The 22,449-nt window shown below is 45.0% G+C and overlaps 1 protein-coding gene and 1 pseudogene across 1 annotated transcript in view; both read left to right on the top strand.

Moving 5' to 3' along the window:
* Positions 1-22,449, top strand: part of LOC124613093 (RNA-binding protein Raly-like) — a 1,050,615-nt gene that overhangs the window by 418,029 nt on the left and 610,137 nt on the right. The gene's annotated exons all lie outside the window — the stretch shown is intronic.
* On the top strand, positions 2,323-2,440 carry LOC124614647 (annotated as a pseudogene).

The following is a 22,449-nucleotide window of genomic DNA, read 5'->3' as shown; positions in this document are numbered from 1 at the left end:
AATATTTTACTCAAGAGGACGCCATCATCATTTAACCATACAGTAAAGCTGAATGCCCTCGGGAAAAATTACAGCTGTAGTTTCCCCTTGCTTTCAGCCGTTCGCAGTACCAGCACAGAAAAGGCCGTTTTGGTTATTGTTACAAGGCCAGATCAGTCAATCATCCAGACTGTTGCCCCTGCAACTACTGAAAAGGCTGCTGCCCCTCTTCAGGAACCACACGTTTGTCTGGCCCCTCAACAGATAACCCTCCGTTGTGGTTGCACCTACGGTACGACCATCTGTATCACTGAGGCACGCAAGCCTCCCCACCAACGGCAAGGTCCATGGTTCATGGGAGGGGGGGGGGGGGGGGAGGGGGGCACTGTTACTAACAAACCTATAATTGCTTGCCTTCTCGAACATGCTTATACACTCGACAAAACTTTACAGGTATTGTACTGTGTACGCGTCGTTTTACGCACAGCAACCATCTTCAGACGTACGACTAGAGTAAAAATTTAATATAGCAGTTCAGAAATAATCATATTAAGCTTAGCCATTACTGACTTTCAAGAACCTGTGACGGATTATTGAATATAAATACAGTAAACTGCAACCAGCCCTTTTTTTGAACTAATTAATTATTCGATGAAGCGATTACCGAACCTTTTCAGGCTCATCATTAGACAGCGAACAAGAGGTGACTTAGCTATATCGAAGTGCCGTGCTGGGTGCTGAGCAGGTGAAAGAAGATTGAACAGAGAGAGCACCCAGCATTCCGCTTCAAAATAGCTATGTAAACCCCTGTGCACCATCTGAACACGAGCCTGGAAAGATCAAAAATTTCAATTAGAGCGATTCACAAACAACAACTTAAGTACACACGTTATCCTATAAACGTTATCGTGGAAGTAGGGACCAAGAGGTGCTGGTGAAAAAACACACATTAATAAGGTTATCTTTTATTTTAAAGGCTTTCTCAGTAATAAATTTTGAAGCCTGGGATTTCCTTAAAAAAATTATTTCAAATCAATTTCAAATAGCTTGACAATTTTCATTATGAAAAAGAGATTACCAGATATGACATTAACAACTTGCCAATAATGAGATTTTAACCTGACATATATATATATATATATATATATATATATATATATATATATATATATATATATAAGACAACAGTTAAAAAAACTCTTTTAAAAATAGCTCAATGTAAGGGACATTGCAAGGTTTGATGTTATTAACAAGTAGATTTTAAACTTGTTATATCAATATGCGAATAACCAAAAAAAACTTTAAGGAACTAGCTTGTACTAAGCAAAAATGTCTCTCGCCAGTTACAAGATAAATATGAATAAGCCAGCTCACAAACCTTCACATTAAAAGCAGTTCCAAAAAAAAATTCCTTAGCTCGGTGAGGGAGTTACACGTGTAAAGGGGCCCAAACCGCAATAGGCGGAATAGTTACTGGTGGTCTACAGGGCCATAGCAGATCAGCCCCAAAACTTCCATTACAAGCCGACACCTCCCCGAATTACTCAAAACCAGAAGATGTAGCGAGGGCAGTGCCTGCACAGACTCCGAACCACAGAGACCCGCGACACCGACGCTAAGTCACCCAATCAAGGTGTGAATGAAAACGGCCCGACCAAGAAGCAATTGCCACATTTCCGCGGACAGGCAAACGAAAACTGTGGTTGGACGACCCCAACAAAACCACTGGTGAAGAAACTCATACACTTCACTAGAACTTGAACACCTTCTCTTATATATATATATATATATATATATATATATATATATATATATATATATATATATACTCAACTTCTCACACTCCACCCCAGCGCCGGGAACATGTTGCACTTCCTTATGCGCGTCAGAGCCAACCGCTGCCAGTGGTTTCAACGGCCGATAAGAAGACATACGGTCCCACGCGCTGACCTCCTGCACCACGGCTTCTAAGCTTTATAAGCCACGTACATGCGGGTAAGGCAGACTTAGCCCCTGAGACAGCCAAGAGGTCGGCCAAATCAGGGCCCCACTCGCGCCACCACCTCTCTCGGTCACCGCCCAGTACGTACTACACAGATCGTCACGCGACCGTACACTTGCTCCACCTCCCGCCAGAGGGCGGTAGCGATCTAAACAGCGCGCCAAACCGAAAGCGCCACCGCAAACACTAGACACGAAAGCACTCCGCCTGGCGCGCTTTTCGAAGAGCCGGACACAACTACGGCTCAATGGGAAAAATAAATGTTCCAAAAAAACGACTGGTGGCAGTTGCCTATATTTATGAGCTGACAGTCAGAATAGGATATGATAAAATTTTTGGAGGGCAACGGCCTTGCCGCAGTGGATACACCGGTTCCCGTGCGATCACCGAAGTTAAACGCTGGCGGGCGTGGTCGGCACTTGGATGGGTGACCATCCAGGCCGCCATGCGCTGTGGCCATTTTTCGGGGTGCACTCAGCCTCGTGATGCCAACTGAGGAGCTACTCGACCGAATAGTTGCGGCTTCGGACAAGAATACCATCATAGCGACCGGGAGAGCGGTGTGCTAACCCCATGGCCCTCCTACCCGCATCCTATTCTGCGGATGACACGACGGTCGGATGGTCCCGGTAGGCCACTCGTAGCCTAACGACGGAGTGCTTCAAAATTATTCGAAATTAGCTCAGGATACTGCGAAAGTGAAAGTACCAGTTACTAAAATTCTGACTAAATTAGTGAGATTATATGACTGGCATTAAAAAAAATAAAAATAAAAAACACTTGGAACAACGATATTCTGTTTACTGAGAATAGTAACTGAATAAACTTCGCTCTATGTTAACAAAAACTTATTTTTAGACTTACATATAGTGAATGAATAATTATAAATTGTTTGGTATTATTATTTGCACCAAGATACTACATCGACGGATATTTTCCACTTAGTTTCTGCAATGTGTAGCTGGAGTCAGCCGAATCACGCCCTGTTCGTCTTTCGTGCGGCACCCAACGTTGACGGAAAGTGTCAAGTGGTATTTAGCGCATCCGAGAGATTGAGCGGTCCCAAAATTATCCTAGGGCGATATTTGTCTCATAGATCTGTATTAATAGAGACAATAAACCACGAAATTCTCCGGCAACGACTCGCGTGCCGCCCTGGCCTGCGCTGGTTACTAAAGCAATGCAGCAGCGCGCTGCTCTGTCGCTGCTGGAGTACTGGCAATACATGGCGTTTTACGGTCCCTCTTCATACATAGCGATAAAACAATTATCGCACATGACAAATTCGAGGCAGTTCAATCGCTTGGACACGCTAAATTCAGCTTAAAAAATCCTTTTGTTTGTAACTGGAAACTGACAAAATGTGCCAGAGAAAACGTGCCGGACCACTCCTACGAGAGGCAACCTGTATATATACACTACTGGCCATTAAAATTGCTACACCAAGAAGAAATGCAGATGATAAACGGGTATTCATTGGACAAATATACTAGAACTGACATGTGATTACATTTTCACGCAATTTGGGTGCATAGACCTTGAGAAATCAGTACCCATAACAATCAACTCTGGCCGTAATAACGGCATTGATACGCCTGGGAATTGAGTCAAACAGAGCATGGATGGCGTGTAGAGGTACAGCTGCCCATGCAGGTTCAACAAGAAACCACAGTTCATCAAGAGTAGTGACTGGCGCATTGTGACGAACCAGTTGCTCGGCCACCATTGACCACACGTTTTCAGTTGGTGATATATCTGGAGAATGTGCTGGCCAGGGCAGCAGTCGAACATTTTCTGTATCCAGAAAGGCCCGTACAGGACCTGCAACATGCGATCGTGCATTATCCTGTTGAAATGTAGGGTTTCGCAGGGATCGAATGAAGCGTAGAGTCACGGGTCGTAACACATCTGAAATGTAACTTCCGCTGTTCAAAGTACCTTCAATGCGAACAAGAGGTGACCGAGACGTGTAACCAATGCCACCCCATACCATCACACCGGGTGATACGCCAGTATGGTGATGACGAATACACGCTTCGAATGTGCGTTCACCGCGATGTCGCCAAACAGGGATGCGACCATCATGATGCTGTAAACAGAACCTGGATTCACCCGAAAAAATGACGTTTTGCCATTCGTGCACCCAGGTTCGTTCACAGACGCTCCTGTCTGTGATGCAGTGTCAAGGGTAACCGCAGCCACGGTCTCCGAGCTGATAGTCCATGCTGGTGCACACTTCGTCGAACTGTTCGTGCAGATGGTTGTTGTCTTGCAAACGTTCCCATCTGTTGACTCAGGGATCGAGACGTGGCTGCACGATCCGTTACAGCCACGCCGATAAGACGCCTGTCATCTAGACTGCTAGTGATACGAGGCCGTTGGGATCCAGCACGGCGTTCCGTATTACCTTCCTGAACCCACCGATTCCATATTCTGCTGACAGTCATTGGATCTCGAGCAACGCGATAGGCTACAATCCGACCTTCATCAATGTCGGAAACGTGGTGGTATGCATTTCTCCTCCTTACACGAGGCATCACAACAACGTTCACCAGGAATCGCCGGTCAACTGCTGTTTGTGCATGAGAAATCGGCTGGAAATTTTCCTCATGTAAGCACGTAGTAGGTGTAGTAATTTTAATGGCCAGTAATATATATATATATATATATATATATATATATATATATATATATATATATATATATATATATAGTAGACTATTTTTTTCTTCTTTTGCTCCATGTTACCTCCTCCGAAAATATGGAAAGCGAATGTCTTGCAGTAGAAGAGAGCTGTTTCACAGTATAGGGTATGCTTTCACAACGCTTAAGGTGTGCATTTCAGGGCCTATTTTTTGTTTCGATTGATCGTTCGTTTGATGTTCCTGAATAACGACCATTCCTTCGGGGGTACCCCTTGTATATGCCAAGTCCTCTCCGAAGGGTCATGAAGCACATGTTTCCTAGAGCTTCGGCAGGTATTTGAAATTTCTACGATGTGTAACTGGACTGAGTGCAGGCAAATACTGCGTGTCACGTCTTTCATGTGACGCCCTGCGTCTACGGAGAGCTCTGGCTTGTATGCTGGTTACAAACAAACTGATTTTTGAAGCGGAATTTCTATGTAACCATTCTATAGAGCCCACAAATTAGTCCATTGCGATATTCGTCTTATCGATACGTATTAACAGGGAGAGTAAAACTGTCGTGATTTGTTGTCTACAAACATGAGATTAACTTATCCGGTTATGAGAGATACAAGAACGGAGTCTCACGAAAGTACTCTTCAATTTTAGTCGCAGGTAGTAGCAACCAATGCAGGAACGTAGCACGACGCACGTAGGTGTTGACGGTGAGAACGATATTGGCAAATTATCCGTAAGCAACACTGCAGGATAATGGCGCTGTCTAGAGGAGCCTCATTTGCTGGGATTGCTGTAGAATGCAAATAACGGAGGAGAAGGAACGCAGAGTTAGGCCGTGGCCCTGTTCCAGACGTGGCTGCGGCGAGGTCACGGATACGGTACACAGCCAGCGGTGTCTTGCATTCATGCTGCAAAACTGTTCTGCTCCACTTCCATCGAGGCCTTTTCCTCGAGCTGTGTGCAGAAACGTTAGGAAGAGGGCATCCAAATGGAAAACAGAGGTTGTCTCCGTGAAAGCTGCGGTGCAACCCAATGGGGACTACTTTTAAAAAGTATTTCCTCTTCAGATCGTACACATTCCGTCAACTATTACGCTATTAATACTGGTTTCAGATCGTCTTAAGTTTTTCCTGCTCTTGTACGTTTTTCTTTCCGTTAGGAAATTATTTGCTTTGTTTTTCTTTCTTGACTGTAAAGACTGCTCTTGTTTGATATCTGTACGTGGTTCATCACGAGTTCTCATGAACTCTTCGATATAGGATCTAATTTTTTTACGAAATGTTACAATGAAAAATTTAGTTCCTCCGAACTGTTACGATGCCTCTCAACAGTAAAGGGAGGGAAGTTTATTTATGCTAGGTTCTTGTAACGCCTTTCCCACACTTTTTTTGCAGATGTACGTTTTCGTAACTATGAATAGGGACTGATGACTGATAATTGTAGACACATCCCTGTGATATTAACTGATTTGCTTGCAATAGTTTGTAATATCATTGTCAGCCGTTAAAAACACAAAGATTCTGAAACCTTCCCGTCACCTCTATACCTCTTTTGTTACGCAACCTCCCCTTTGCAATAACCTATGAAACCTTTCCTTAGGATTTCTTCGTCTTGCTTAATAATAACAAATGAAATCTTCCCTTTGAAATTTATTCTCCTTCTCAATCTTCGCATACAAATTTAATTACTGCTTATTAAAAGTGATTTTCTGATTATTTCGACGAAACATACAGGGTGTCGTCGTCGTGGCCCTCAGTCGTTATCTGCAACAACCCAAAACTGTTCCTTACCTTTTTTACTGTTACTGGATCGCCGTCTGACTGCTATATCGAACTGCGATATGAATATACTTACTCTGGTTTACCATACTCTATTAACTGCTGGTGGGCTGTCATAATAAGTGGCTGTATTTATTACCAAAGCACACGTTATTCTTTAATAGCAAAGTTGACGTTATTCTCTAAGTAATTTGACTGAAGTTACGTGCTGCATAGTTACACTTTTTCTTGACAACAATAAATTTTTTGCAAAGTTTTACGTTGATGGTTTTTGGGATGTATGATAATCAGTAATGCAACATTGCTGGCAAAAATTAATTCTATTCTGAAAACGCTTCAAATATGTACTGTTGGTAATGAATTGAATTTACAAACGTTCGAATGGGACTTACTTTCTACAATAATCTTACAACTAGCATTGCGCAAACATACCTTCAGTAGTCTTGAGTTTCGCAAAGAAAATAATTCAATAATATCAGTTCCTCTTATGATAATAGTTAGTTGATGTCTCTGTACATCCGTTTATAATCTCTTGTAAATCATAGCTGGTAGCTGGCAGGCACACTGCTCCTCACAACCTCTCGCCTCAGACCTGCTACCAACTCGCTTCACATCTCGCTTACTACGACTTCCTACGAACGCTAAAGTGCGGTCTCTCCTGCCAACAATGCTTTCTGGTGCAGACAATCCCTGCTACCATTACAAAATGTATCAATGCGTGGTCTTTCCCGCTCTTTTCTTAAAACGTATCCATACGCGGTCTCTCCCGCCCTTTTTTAAAATTATATCAATTTGCGGTCTCTCTTGCCAACAATACTTTGGTGCAGACATTCCCTGCTGCCACAATTATTTCCAACATGACAAATATTAGTTATTCCTACTTAATCCTATTATTAAAATATAAACATTTTTCATAAATTCTGGTTTGACAATAGACAATAGAGATATACACGTCTTACAATTTTTAAATGTTTGTGACTTGTCAAACTATCCATAGCAGGACAAATTTTGAAATCTGTGGGAATAATGGGAACATACACCTACAAATGATAATTTATTACGGTGACGACTTGGATCTGGATGCATATGGGCCAGCTTCAGATACTTTCACCTCGGTTGCAGTGTAATATGTCAACGTCATTACTACACTGCGCAACAAAACAAAAAGTTCACTCTTTCGAAATGTAATTGTCTCCCATTGCGACACGTAAGTTTTAAATTTCGCTCAAAGATGCCTACAACTTACCTCGGTGATGGAACAAGAGCATGGCGCCCTACGATGTTATCCTCGGATTCGGCGACTCTTCAAACAGCAAGGTGTCGACACATTTCAGAAAAAGGCCACAAGTCAGAAAATCATGTGGGCTGTAAGATGGGTTAAGGATGGCTCACTATCATTATATTTCACCATAGCTCTGCCCAAGGGCACAGTGGACGTGTCACACGCTGGCCCCTCTTACTCACATCTTACCGCTTCTTTTGACGCGTCTGCGGTGGAGGTGAGAACCGTGGTTCTATTGAGGGTGACCAAGGAAAATATTTCAGACACACTGCCGCTCTGAACTGACACTAAAAGGCATCAGGGGGGTTGCGTAAAAAGTGTCAACGACACCACCTCTTTTCCTGGGGCGTTGATTCCCACACATTTCACGGTTGAAAATGACAGATCGCAGTGCGATGTGCAACAGGGAGTTGTTCTTGACGCTGCCGACTCCCTGCATGTTTCAGCCCTTCTCAAATGGAACTGAGAGGCTGCATCCGTACTGAAGCTGATGGCAGCGCTTTGGAATGTAGGGCGACTGGTATTTTTGCTTTCGTGTACAGGTTGGAATCAGGAGGGACCATTCAGAATCATTCGACGAAATTTGGACGTCATCCGAAGCATCGAATGGTACTTATGCTTTTTCAACCGTCCTGTTTCCCGCCCTCGTGTGATTTGATTACGCTGGAGTGCTACGTAAATAACGCAGCAAAGGGTTCCTCTAATACCACCCGTCCCAGTTCGGCAACGTCCTCGGTGCCACCCACGCACCTTTGTTGAGCACATTACAAATGTACGTGTCAGCTGCTCTAGCAGCTGAAGGTAGGCAAACCATACCTAATAAGCGTCGAAGAAAGCTGACCCTAATGCGTGGTTCTGATCTCCATGTCAGAGACGTCAAAAGAATGGTTGAAATAAAATTATTAAGGCTTTCGTGGCCACTTGTTGCCAAACTGCCTATTGGCTTCTGTCTCGGGTTCTTCGGCCGACGTTCATCTGATGATTTTACTGACGTTTCGCCAGCACGAGTGGCTGCCATTGTCAAAGCTTCACCCTCTATTGCCGGTGGTGAACTGGAGCCGAGCTCGCGGCCACAGACTATATGTATCTGGCGCGCCAACGTCCGAGGGCTTCTCCAAGGTAATTTTCCGGTTTGGTTCTCCTCTTGCTGCCTGCGACGGTCGTTCGCTGCAGTACGGGATGCCATGATCCGTTTACCTTAAGGCTTTCCTCTATCTTGTTGAAACTGTTCTCGTGTTTTTGTATTTCTACAGCTTCTCTGAACAAGCGGGTGTGATAGTGCTGGTCACAAGGCATGGTGAAAACCTGGGACACAGCGTGTATCGGAAACCGACACACACGGACCCATACCTGCACAAACTATCAAACCACCACCCGACCCAGAAACGAGGTATGATTAACACGCTCGTAACGCGAGCCGCAGCATCTCTGATGTGAAATGCAACACCTGGAAAGTGTTCTCAGGAGCAATGGGTACTCCACAAATTGTATTAGAAATGTAAGAGAGCCAAACACTCGGCGAACTAAGGAATCAGAAAAAGAAATGTCTGGTCCGGCCTTCCTGCTATACATTCCCAGAGTGACGGACAGAATCGGCCGTATATTCTGCAATCACTGCCTAAAGACGATTTTCAAACGGACATGGAAGATCAAAGTGTGTCTTACATCGGCAAAGGAGAAACGGGACCCACTTGCAATGTCGGGAATATACCGTATACCATGCACATCGGAAAAGTTTATGTCGGAATTACTATAGGATCAATCAACGCCAGGATCAAAGAACATAAGCGACATTACAGGTTGGGGCAGGTGGAGAAATCGGCCGTGGCAGAGCACGCACTGAGTGAGATCGACCACTTAATAAAATTCGCCAACACGAAAGTTCTGGCTGTAGAGAAGCACTATCACACGCGCTTGTTCAGAGAAGCTGTAGAAATACAAAAACACGTGAACAGTTTCAACAAGAAAGAGGAAAGCCTTAAGGTAAACGGATCCTGGCTTCTCGTACTGCAGCGAGCGACCATCGCAGGTAGCAAGAGGAGAACCGCACCGAACATGACCGCGGAGAATCCCTCGGACGTTGGCGCGCCAGGTACATATAATCTGCGGCCGCGAGCTCTGCTCCAGTTCACCACCGGCAATGGAGGGTGAAGCTTTGACAATGCCAGCCACTCGTGCTGGCGAAACGTCAGTAAAATCATTAGATTAACGTCGGCCGAAGAACCCGAGACAGAACCCAATAGGCAGTTTGTCAATGGGTGAAATATCGGTAAGAGTGGCTGTGACGTCCTTCTCATTGCGTGACACATCAGCGGTATCGTTGGGCAGAGTTGTGGCGAAATTTGGTGGCAATGTGATATTATTAACCCCACATTACAGCTCACATCAACTTCCGTGCTATGATCTTTCTTTAACATTTGTCGGTACCTCTCACGCTTTTGCACTATTACAGAGGAAGGTTGTAGACACTTTTGAGCTGAGTTTCAAATTTATCTCCGCAATGGGTGACAATTAAGGGGTTTCGAAAAGTGATCCTTTATTTCTATTGCGCATTGTTTAATCCAGGAACACTGGGAGGCTAGCCTGACCTGGATCGAATGCAACTCGCGGATTGATGGGAGTCTATGTTCCGACCAGCTGGGATATGTTTTTTAGGCACTTTCCCACACACCACTAGGTTAACGGCTGTCTGGTACCCAAGTGCCGTCTCGGATACACTCTACGCATACACTTGGAAAATTCTCCCACACACGAACATGCGATTTACTCTAGAGGACCACAAATAGATTGCACAAATTCCGCGCTGGTAGCTTTTCCCGTGCTGTGTGCTGTAACACATCACAGCGAAAGGATATAAACTGCTCTGAACGGGCACCCAGCTTACAAAACACTCGTTCGACCTATACTTGAGTATTGATAATCAGTGTGGGATCCGTACCAGATCGGGTTGACAGAGGAGATAGAGAAGATACAAAAAAGAGCGACGCGCTTCGTCACAGGGTTATTTGGTAAGCGTGATAGCGTTACGGAGATGTTTAGCAAACTCAAGTGACAGACTCTGCAAGAGAGGCGCTCTGCATCGCGGTTTAGCTTGCTGTCCAGGTTTCGAGAGGGTGCGTTTCTGGATGAGGTATCGAATATATTGCTTCCGTCTACTTATACCTCCCGAGGAGATCACGAATGTAAAATTAAAGAGATTCGAGCGCGCGCGAGGCCTTCCGGCATTCGTTCTTCCCGCGAACCATACGCGACTGGAACAGGAAAGGGAGGTAATGACAGCGGCACGTAATGTGCCCTCCGCCACACACCGTTGGGTGGCTTGCAGGCTATAAATGTAAATGTAGATGTAGAACACTTTTAATATTCTACAAGAATGCCTTCCAACTTGGGTTTCCAAACCGCAGTTTTTATTTATACTTATCTGATGAGGTTGATGTGACGTATCCAACTTTCTCTTTGCTTCTACCGCTTTGTCTTAAGAATAGCAGTTACACAGTACTTCATCGGCTTTTTTTCTTTTTAGGGGTAAATTCCAGTCCCTGTCTCCCATAGTTCCGTTTTCCTTTATTAAAGTGATTCCCTGACCTCTTAAAACGTAGTCTGACATCATATCCCTTGTTTTAATGGGAATTCCGTACATATTCATTTCCTCGTAGATTCCACGGATAAGGTCCTAGCTTTTATCAGTACTCTTCATTTTCAAGAACTTCTGTGATACCACATCCCAATTGCTTCGATTCTCTTCCTCTCTGGTTTTGGCACAGTCCATGATACACTATCATTCAATTCTACATTGCAGACGTACATATTCAAATTTCCTCCTCAAATTAAGTGCTATATTTGAAAGTGATAGACTTCTTCTCGTGAGTAATGCCCTCTTTATCTGTTCTAGTCTCTTTCTTATATATTTCTTGTTCCATTTCTTCACTGCATCTACTACAGGGTGCTCAGTTATGATGTTAAATATATCGCGAATCTCATATCTGTTAGCCAGCAGTACTCTGATCTTCCTTTGGTCTACTCTCGTCTCACAGTGTGTGCAGATGTTAATTCTACATATCCAGTAATTCGTTCTCAGACTAACGAAGGATACCCAATCTCAGAATAGCATCTTATCTTTTACATTCTTTCAGCGTGGATTTTAATCCTACTCCTGAATCGTTCTTTTATTTCCATCGTTTCTCGAAGGTACACGTCGAAGTCTGTTGGAGATAGACACACCTAGGCCTAACGCCCGTTTTAACCTGACTGCTCTCTTGATGTCACGTTATTATAATTCCCACATGGTTGTTCTGTATATTGAATGTTTCCCATTTCGCCCTAACACTGGAATCTATTTCGCTGTGCGTTTGAAACGTCTTGCACAGTTTTTCGTGGTCAAAATATTTTACTATGGAGACAAAACATATCACACGCCTTCATTTTCCTCATGTTTTACAACGTCACAACGGCCTCTCTGGGCCGGCCGAAGTGGCCGAGCTGTTCTAGGCGCTGCAGTCTGGAACCGCGAGACCGCTACGGTCGCAGGTTCGAATCCTGCCTCGGGCATGGATGTGTGTGCTGTCCATAGGTTACTTAGGTTTAACTAGTTCTACGTTCTAGGGGACTAATGACCTCAGAAGTTGAGTCCCATAGTGCTCAGAGCCATTTTTTGCCTCTCTGGCGACTTTCGCTTTGCTGTTGAGGCAGTACTGGCAGGCAGAATTAAGGGGACGGGTTCTCTTGACTGAGTTTCAGTTACCTGGACAATAATTATACGTTTACCTCCTCGAGTGTGGAACCACAATTAATTCGCAGCGCCATCCATACGCTTCCTGTTGCAACGTCTCAATATTAACGTGACCACTGCCGATGTTGGACGTCAACGTGCAATAACCAATCACAGACGTCAGGTTGCAGCTCTAGCTGTGCGGGATGTTTAAAAGCGTTTCGGGGACACGTGGAAACTGGTGCAGTCGTTGTCGTGATGTGGAAACGGAGCGATTTACGTGACGTACAAAAGGGCATGATCATTGCCTTTCGCGCCAAGGGTAACAATATTTGCGAAACGGCTGGGCTTGTAAATTGTTCGCGTGCCGCCGTGGTTGATGTGTACCGTGCATGGCAGAACGGCAATATCCAAAACCAGCGCGGAGGCACTAGGGGCCATGGGTAAAAGTGATGAACAATGGCTGCGCAGATGTCTACGGGCGAATGGATGTGCAACTGTTGAGTAACTGCCCCAGCGACTACCAACGGCGTCTCCTCAATGACTGTTCAGCGAACGTTGCCCGTATGGACCTTGGCAGCTCGCGCCCAGTTAATGCGCTCGTGATGACTGCTGTTCATCGGCGACTAAGGCTGGAATTGGCACGTCAGTCTCGAAACTGGTCGTCCACTGACTAGCGACAGTTGGCCTTTTCGCATGAATCAAGTTTTATGCTCCACGGGCCGTTGGTGTCTATGTCGTGACACGTTTGAAAGCAAACACTCTGAAAAAATGGGCGGAAAGGTTCAGGCCGACGGCATTCCCTGTGTGATATCGTCATGATAGAAGGCACACTGGATCAACACAAGTCAGCCCGGTGACATCCTTGTCTGGGAACATGGAGTTCACGAACACTAGCCTCGATAGACCCTGTCTACCCCTGAAGCTCCGTGGCATCTACCAACAGGACAAGCAATGTGTTAGGCATCTCGCAGTGTGCGCGGTTACAAGAACACAACGAAGAGTGTACCGTAGTCACCTGGCCAGCAAACTCTCCCGATTTAAACCAGATCGATAACCTACAGGACCACCTCTATCGGGCTGTTCGCGGCATGGATCCGCAACCGAGAAACCTAGCACTGTTCACTACGGCAGTGATATCGACATGGCTCCAAATCTCCCGTATCCTCACTGACTTTCTTCGTGCACGTCGCACAGTGGTCTGCGCTGCAAAAGTAGGATATAAGGCTTTTGACAGGCGGTGACATTAAGGCGACTGGATAGCGTATAAACAGCGATTAACGGACAGAAACTAAGCCTGTTTTATTCCAAAGACTTGTCGAAAACTAGTCACGCAGTATCGGTACTGGAATGTACGAAACTGGCCATTAAAATTGCTACACCAAGAAGAAATGCAGATTGTAAACGGGTATTGGGACAAATATATTATACTAGAACTAACAAGTGATTATATTTTCACGCAATTTTGGTGCATAGATCCTGAGAAATCAGTACCCAGAATAACCACCTTTCACCGTAATAACGGCCTTGATACGCCTGGGCATTGAGTCAAACAGAGCCTGGATAGCGTGTGCAGGTACAGCTCCCCATGCAGCTTCAACACGATAAGACAGTTCATCAAGAGTAGTGACTGGCGTATTGTGACGAGTCAGTTTCTCGGCCACCATTGACCAGTCGTTCTCAGTTGGTGAGGGATCTGGAGAATGTGCTGACCACGGCACCAGTCTAACATTTTCTACATCCAGAAAGACCCGTACAGGACCTGCAACATGCGGTCGTGCATTACCCTGCTGAAATGTAGGGTTCGCAGGGATCGGATGAAGAGTAGAACCAAGGGTCGTAACACATCTGAAATGTAACGTCCACTGTTCATAGTGACGTCACTGCGAACAAGAGGTGACCGAGACGTGTAACCAATTGCATCCCATACCATCACGCCGGGTGATACGCCAGTATGGCGATGACGAATACACGCTTCCAATGTGCGTTCAAGGCGATGTCGCCAAACACGGATGCGACCATCATGATGCTGTAAACAGAACCTGGATTCATCCGAAAAAATGACGTTTTGCCATTCGTGCACGCAGGTTCGTCGTTAAGTACACCATCCCAGGCGCTCATGTTTGTGATGCAGATTCAAGGGTAACCGCAGCCATGGTCTTCGAGTTGCTGCTGCAAACGTGCTGCTGCAAACGTCGTCGAATTGTTCATGCATATGGTTGTTATCTTGCAAACGTCCCTATCTGTTGACTCAGGGATCGAGACGTGGCTGCACGATCCGTTACAGCCACGTGGATAAGATGCCTGTCATCTCGAGTGCTAGTGAGACAAGGCCTCTGGGATCCAGCACGGCGTTCCATATTACCTTGCTGAACCCACCGATTCCATATCCTGCTAACAGTCATTGGATCTCGACCAACGCGAGCAGCAATGACGCGATACGATAAACCGCAATCGCGGTAGGCTACAATCCGATCTTTATCAAAGTCGGAAACGTGATGGTACGCATTTCTCCTCCTTAGACGAGGCATCACAACAACGTTTCACCAGGCAGCGCCGGTCAACTGCTGTTTGTATATGAGAAATCGGTTGGAAACTTTCCTCATGTCAGCACGTTGTAGGTGTCGCCACCGGCGCCAACCGTGTGTGAATGCTCTGAAAAGCTAATCATTTGCATATCACAGCATCATCTTCCTGTCGGTTAAATTTCGCGTCTGTGTGTTGTAGCAATCTTAATAGTCAGTAGTTTATTTCAGCGGTGGTCCAACACGCTCTTAAGAAGGCGGTAATGATATGTTGCTAGTCAGTGTTTCGACGTCGTATTAGCAGGATATGCGTACAACTTGCAGACGCCCGTTAAGTATTACCCTTATTAGCAGCCAGTGAACAAACGGGTGAACCACTTACAAGCCCGGGAATAACGTAGCTGCGCCTTAGTGAGTGTTGCCCTTTCCTTACACGCGCCTTATAGGCTTCCGCACTAGGTGTCGGCCAGAGCGGGCCAAAGTGCAACATCACCGATGCCGTTACCGCCCCTCGGACGACACGGCCCGGCATGAATTCCAGCGTAAGCGCGGGCGGAGCCGGTGGACCTGGCCTTCATTAAGGAAGCCGTTGGCGCGCCGCCGGCTCGCCTCGCCCGGCGCTGCTGGGTCCCAGCCCGGGGGCGCCGGCAGCCGCGGGCTTTACGACGCCGTTCCAGAGGCGGCGGCTCTTTGCAAGTTGCCCTCGGCGCCGCTGAGATACCGGCGGGACGGCGGGGACAGGCGCCGTTTCCGCGCCGCCAGGGCGCGCCAGATAGCGGGCCTTTATCGCCGCCGGGCGCTAACTCTCCGCGGCAGACGCGCTGGCGGGAGACGCGCCGGGCCGCGGTGACAGCACCTCCGCCAGAGGTCCAGACTACGCGCGTGCCTCAGAATTAGGCTCCGACACCGTCTCTCTCCATCTGTGCAGGTTGCAGCTCCACGTGTCGGGAGGGGGAAGAGGCGGATGGACGGCTCTACGGCTGTAGCGTGGGTATCTGCATCGTGCATGGACCCGTCGTCTACCGTCTTTCACGAGCAATACAGGCCCTCAAAATTTAGCCTAGCCACTGCTTGAATTCTGAATAATAATAATCAGCAGTGACGGCCTCGTTGTGCCTAAGATCTGGTCTGAGAGGGCGGGTAGAGATTTAGTGTACTCTCTTAGAGTGAGAAACTACCCATAACAGTCGGAAGAATCAGCAGTGATCAAGAGAATGAGGGTGCAGAAGACGATGGAAACCAATGCAGTTTATTTGACTGATCAGTCTCCTGGGTGGTTTGATGCTGCCCTCCACGAATTTCTCTCATGTGTCGACCTCTTCATCTCAGTTTTCTACATCTACATCTACGTGATTGCTCTGCTATTCACAATAAATTGCTGGTAGAGGGTTCAATGAACCACCTTCATTCTGTCTCTCCACCGTTCCACTCTCGAACGGCACGTGGGAAAAACGAGCACTTAAAGTTTTCTGTGCGAGCCCTGATTTCTCTTATTTTATCATGACGATCATTTCTCCCTATGTAGGTGCGTGCCAACAGAATGTTTTCGCAATCGGAGGAGAAAACTGGTGATTGAAATTTCATGAGAAGATCCAGTCGCAACGAAAAACGCCTTTGTTTTAATGATTGACACTCCAATTTACGTATCATGTCTTTGACACTATCTCCCCTATTTCGCGATAATACAAAACGAGCTGCCCTTCTTTGTACTTTTTCGCTGTCATCCGTCAGTCCCACCTGATGCGGATCCCACACCGCACAGCAATACTCCAGAATAGGGCGGACAAGCGTAGTGTAAGCAGTCTCTAAGTGTTCTCTCAATGAATCGCAGTGTTTGGTTTGCTCTACCCACAATATTATCTATGTCATCGTTCCAATTTAGGTTACTTGCAACTGTAATCCCTAAGTATTTACTTTTGAATGCATTACGGGAACAGCAGTGATCAATGTCTTGTAAATAATTACTATTAAAAACAGTCTTGATCACGATTTATTTAACAAGGTGACCGGTTTCGACCACTACTGTGGTCATCTTCAGACTATTGAGTAGGAACCCCTTTCTGTTTGTGATTCTCCAACAGAAAGGGGTTCCTACTCAATGGTCTGAAGATGACCACAGTAGTGGTCGAAACCGGTCACCTTGTTAAATAAATCGTGATCAAGACTGTTTTTAATAGTAATTATTCCTAAGTATTTAGTTGAATTTACAGCCCTCAGATTTGTGTGACTTATCGCGTAATCGAAATTTAGCTGATTTCTTTTAGTACTCATGTGAATAACTTCACACTTTTCGTTATTCAGGGTCAATTGCCAATTTTCGCACCATACAGATATCTTATCCAAATCATTTTTGCAAGTCGTTTTGATCATCTGATGATTTTACAAGACGGTAAATGACAGCATTATCTGCAAACAATCTAAGACGGCTACTCAGATTGTCTCCTATGTCGTTAATATAGATGAGGAACAATAGAGGGCCTGTAACGATTCCTTGCGGAAAGCCGGATATTACTTCTGTTCTCGATGACTTTCCGTCTACTACTACGAAATGTGACCTTTCTGACAGGAAATCACGAATCCAGTCGCACAACTGAGGCGATACTCCGTAGGCACGCAGTTTGGTTAGAAGACGCTTGTGAGGAACGGTGTCGAAAGCCTTCTGGAAATCTAAAAACATGGAATCAATTTGATTCCCTGTCGATAGCACTTATTACTTCATTTTAAGTGAATGAAATGTCTACAGCTATCCTTATGATTTTATTTATTGTGGGCTACCATTTCTGGTGCTTCAGTGCAGTTGATGGTTGGTGTGCTGACATCATGGATACAGTCTGCGTGAACCAGTTATGTTGGCCACTAACGCAGAGTATATATGGTTGGTGATAATCCCTTCAGCATCAACCAAGGACTTGTAGCTAAACAATAAATAAGATCATAAGGACGGCTGTAGACGTTTCATTCTCTTACAGTAGTAAGCAGCCGTGGGCCCCAAGACCTCCACCCAAAGGGATGGACATACAAAAAACTCTTCATCTCAAAGCAGCACTTGCTACCTATGTTCTCAACTGTTTGCTGGATGTATTCCAATTATCCTCTACAGTTTTTGCTCTCTACTGCTCCCTCTAGTACCATGGAAGTCATTCCCTGATGTCTTCACAGATGTCCTATCAGCCTGCCCCTTCTCCTTGTCAGTGTTTTCCACATGTTCCTTTCCTCTCCGATTCTGCGGAGAACCTCTTCATTCCTTACCTTTTCAATCCACCTCATTTTCTACATTCGTCTGTAGCACCACATCTCAAATGCTTCGCTTCTCATCTGTTCCCATCTTCCCACAGTCAATGCTTCACTGTCATACGAGGGCTGTCCAGAAAGTAAGTTACGATTGATCGCGAAATGAAAATCACAGTGAAAATCAGAAATGTTTCATTTGTAACAGTTAGCTACACCTTTCAGCTACTTCTCTACGTAGTTGCCGTTCTGACTCAGACATTCGTCGTAGCGTTGTGCCAACTTTCCAATACCCTCATCATAGAAGGCAGCCGCCAGTGCTTTCCGCCAATTCTCTACGCTGGCCTAAAGCTCGTTGTCTGTGCCAAAATGTTGTCTTCATAGACAGCGGTTCGTTTGAGCAGAGATGAAACTCAGTGGGAGACAATTACGGGATGTATTGTGGTTAACCAAACATTTCCAATTGAAACGATGCAGGAACATCTTCATTGCCCCTGCAGAATGAGGCTGAGAATTGTCTTGAAGAAGAAACCCCACGACAGTTATGTAATGTTGGTTGCATAGCTTCAGGGGAAAATTATCACCAGGCCCTCGTACTTGGCGGGAGACACTATTTTCTATAACATCTTTACGCGCTCACTAAGAGCTCAGGAATGAAAAGAGCGACATAATTCTACCTAGAGTCACACTAGAGACACTGCCCAACACATCTTTGCAAAGCTTTATCGGATTTTCATAGTCGTTTCCATTTCGCGACCGATCGTAACTTACTTTCTGGACAGCCCTCATATAATGTTGTGCTCCAGACGTACATTCTCAGACATTTCTTTCTCAAATTATGGATTACATTTGACACTTCTACACTTCTCTTGGCCAGGCATGCCCTTCTTCTCCAGTGCTAGACTGCTTTTAATGTCATCCTTGCTCCGTACGTCAATCGTTATTTTGCTGCCTAGATGAGAACCAATTCTGATGTTAAGTTTCCCGCTGTTCTCATTTTTGCTACTTCTCATTACTTTCGTATTTCTTCGATTTACTCTCAGTCCATATTCTCTACTCAGTAGACTGTACATTCCATTCAGCAGATCATTTAAATCCTCTTCGCTGCTACTACATCCCCGTCTTACACCCTTTTTAATCCGAGCACTTCGTTTTTGGTCGCGCACTGGTAACATTCCCTCTAGGCTCTTGTACAAATTATACATTACCCGTCGCTCCCTGTACCTTACCCCTATTTTCTTCAGATTCTGGAACGTCTTGGACCATTTTACGTCGTCGATCGCTGCATTAAAGGCCCACAATGTGCATCTTTCTTATCCGACGGCGATTCGGATTCCACACTTAGGACGAACACGGCAGAGATACCCGGGCCGCCGTAGCGTGGGCCCGCGCGGGCTCAGTAGCTGCGGGCAGCAAGTCAGGTGACGCCGCCGCTGTCCGACGTCTTTTTGTACCGCTAAATATCGTGGCCGGGTTCCTATTGGCCAGTCTCTCGCTAGTCTCTGACGACTTCAGCTACGAGCCATTAGAAAGTACAGTCTTTATCTTGCTTGATGAGCGTTTGTGATTTGGATTGCTCCCTGGACATAAACGGCACATCATTCGACCCACCGCTACCATTCCAGCGCTGTGGAAAGTATTCGAGATTACACCATTATGGCTGAGCTCCGTCCTGGTGCAGAATGAAGTCGGGTACCTCTGCTGTCAATAGATGCAACAACAAAAGAGAAAGCACATCGAGATAGGTTATGCTTGTAATGGTACATTCTGCGAGAAAGAAATGATCAAAGACTCAGTGGCTGGTTGTGGAGCAGAAAACATCAAGTTTCGGAGAATCACGATCATGTTTGAGCCATGCATATTGGGCGCACCCCATACTCTCAAATCACGCTTGTTCAATGTGCCACTTACGTGAAATGTGGCTTCATCAGAGAACACACGTCAGTCTGCGAAACCATCCACCTCCATCCATACTTGAAAATCATTGCACAGTTTGTCTGTCTTTTGGTTTTAACACCTGAAACATTTGAGTTTGTAAGGCTTGAACCGCAAACGCTTGTGCTACACACTTTTGATTGCGACACATTTACCTTTGTGCTGGCAAGACGTGTGGATTTTCCGGGGCTTCTTTCATATACCGTACGAATGGTTTCCACCACTCCATTCTTGACAGGTGGCCACCATTTGGTTTTCTTGTTGCATATGCATCCTGTCTCTTTGAATTGTTTTACCCATCTATAAGTACTGTGACGAAACGATGCCACATTTCTGAACTTGGTCCGAAAACGTCTTTTAACAATGATTACACTGGGCAACAAAAAAATAATTTTTGAGTGTTTCGAGCACTTCATGAGGCAATTCCTACTAATTTTGGGTAGAGGAAAACAAGTATGACAATGAAAAATATTTATTAGCTCTAGTTTCTATGATATACACAAGGTGGAAGTATTACATATTAACGGATTGAGAGAAAAGGATTCATTTTAATTACATACATGCTAACAACAATGAAAGTGCATTTCATTTTTTTAACTGGTAATTACATGCTAAGAGTTCTGCTGGAAAAATACTTCGCAGATGGTCGTGTCTGAAGAGAATCATGTGGTGGCCTATTGACTTCGTCGTCTTTTAGCTTGCCTCTTGTAATGGAGTTCCGCAGAATCCCTTCACAAAGACCATCAGTAATCCGCAAGCATTACTTCATTCCAACGGCCCTGATATCTTTGTTCCATAACAGAAATGTCCTGATGGAATCTCTCACCATGTTCATCACTAACAGCTCCACAACTAGGAGGGAAAACGTCTAGGTGGGAGTGGAGAAAGTGGATCTTAAGGGACATGTTGCATCCAAGGTTACAGTATTTTTGTAGGAGCACTGTCACCAAATGCTTGTAGTTGTCATCTCTTTTGTTGCCTAAAAATCCATGAACAACACCCTTGAAGGCTTCCCAAGCTTCCTTTTCTATCCCCTCCAAAACTTGGTCAAATACAGGATCCTTTACAAGTTCTCTTATTTGTGGTTCGACAAAAATGCCTTCCTTAACTTTTTCATAACTTAATTTCGAAAATTTCTCTCTTATGTACTTAAAGGCCTGTCCTTCTCGGTTCACAGCTTTCACAAAGTTTTTCATCAAACCCAGCTTGATATGCAGGGGTGGAAAAAGAACGCCTTTTGGGTCCACAAGAGGTTTGGCAACGACATTTTTCTCGCTAGGGTCAAGATATCTTGCAGGCCAGTCTTCTTTAATATAATGCAGTTTCCTATCTCTACTGTCCCACATACATAAGAAGCAGCAATGCTTTGTGTAACCCAGTTCCATTCCTAGGAGTATGGCAATGACTTTTAGATCACCACAGATTTTCCGTTTGTGTTCATGATATTTAATTGAGTCCAAGAGAGCTGTCATAATTGCATATGTCTCCTTCATGTGAACAGCATGGCCGACAGGAATAGATGATAGAGGGTTCCCGCTGTGAAGTAACACAGCTTTCAAACTAAGCTTGGAGGAGTCTATGAATAGCCTCCATTCAGTTGGATCATGGTTCAAATTCAAAGATTTCATCGAGACATTAACCTCGCAGAAAACGACAAGATTATTTTTCTTCTCAAAAAAGGGAAGCAGTTCCATGTGACATTTTCTGTACTGTGAGATTCTCACATCACTTTGGACAAGATTCCATTGCTGTAGTCGAGACATAAGAATTTCTGCATTCTCCTTTGACAGGCAAAGGTCTCTAATGATATCACTCAATTCCGCTTGACTCAGTCTGTGCGGTTTATCATCTTTTCCCTCAAAATCAGGGTCATGGGATGTGCATGGCTTGTTTGGTTCTTCTTGTTCCACACTGTCTACATTTTCTACTTCAAACACAAAGTTTTCGGGTGGAGTAGGAACTAGTAAACTATCAGAATGTGGAATGGGTCGAATAGCAGATGAAAGATTCGGGTACTGAACTGTTCTTCTTTTCTTCATAGACAATCCTGCCTTTATAGGTGGAGTCAGACAGAAATAGCAGTCATCTGTATGGTTTGTAGGCTCCCGCCAAATCATAGGCACAACAAAAGTTATTCACCATATTTACACATTTTCGTGGCATTTTTACAAATTTTACACTAAAAAAAGCACTCGCAAAACAGAAATTTGGCATTAATTTGAGTAGAAACTACATGTAATTCACAGTCACAGCAACAGTATCTATGTTTATGACTTACAAACAGCTGAAGGACATTTGTGTTTTGTTATTTGACAGGTGTGCCAACTCCAAAAAAAAATCCCCCAAATTTAAAATCTTCATTCTAAA

Source organism: Schistocerca americana, chromosome 4 (genome assembly GCF_021461395.2).
Source record: "Schistocerca americana isolate TAMUIC-IGC-003095 chromosome 4, iqSchAmer2.1, whole genome shotgun sequence".
Classification (NCBI taxonomy): Eukaryota; Metazoa; Arthropoda; class Insecta; order Orthoptera; family Acrididae; genus Schistocerca; species Schistocerca americana.
The sequence above is the reverse complement of the archived record's forward strand: the minus strand, read 5'-3'. Positions and strand labels throughout refer to the sequence as shown.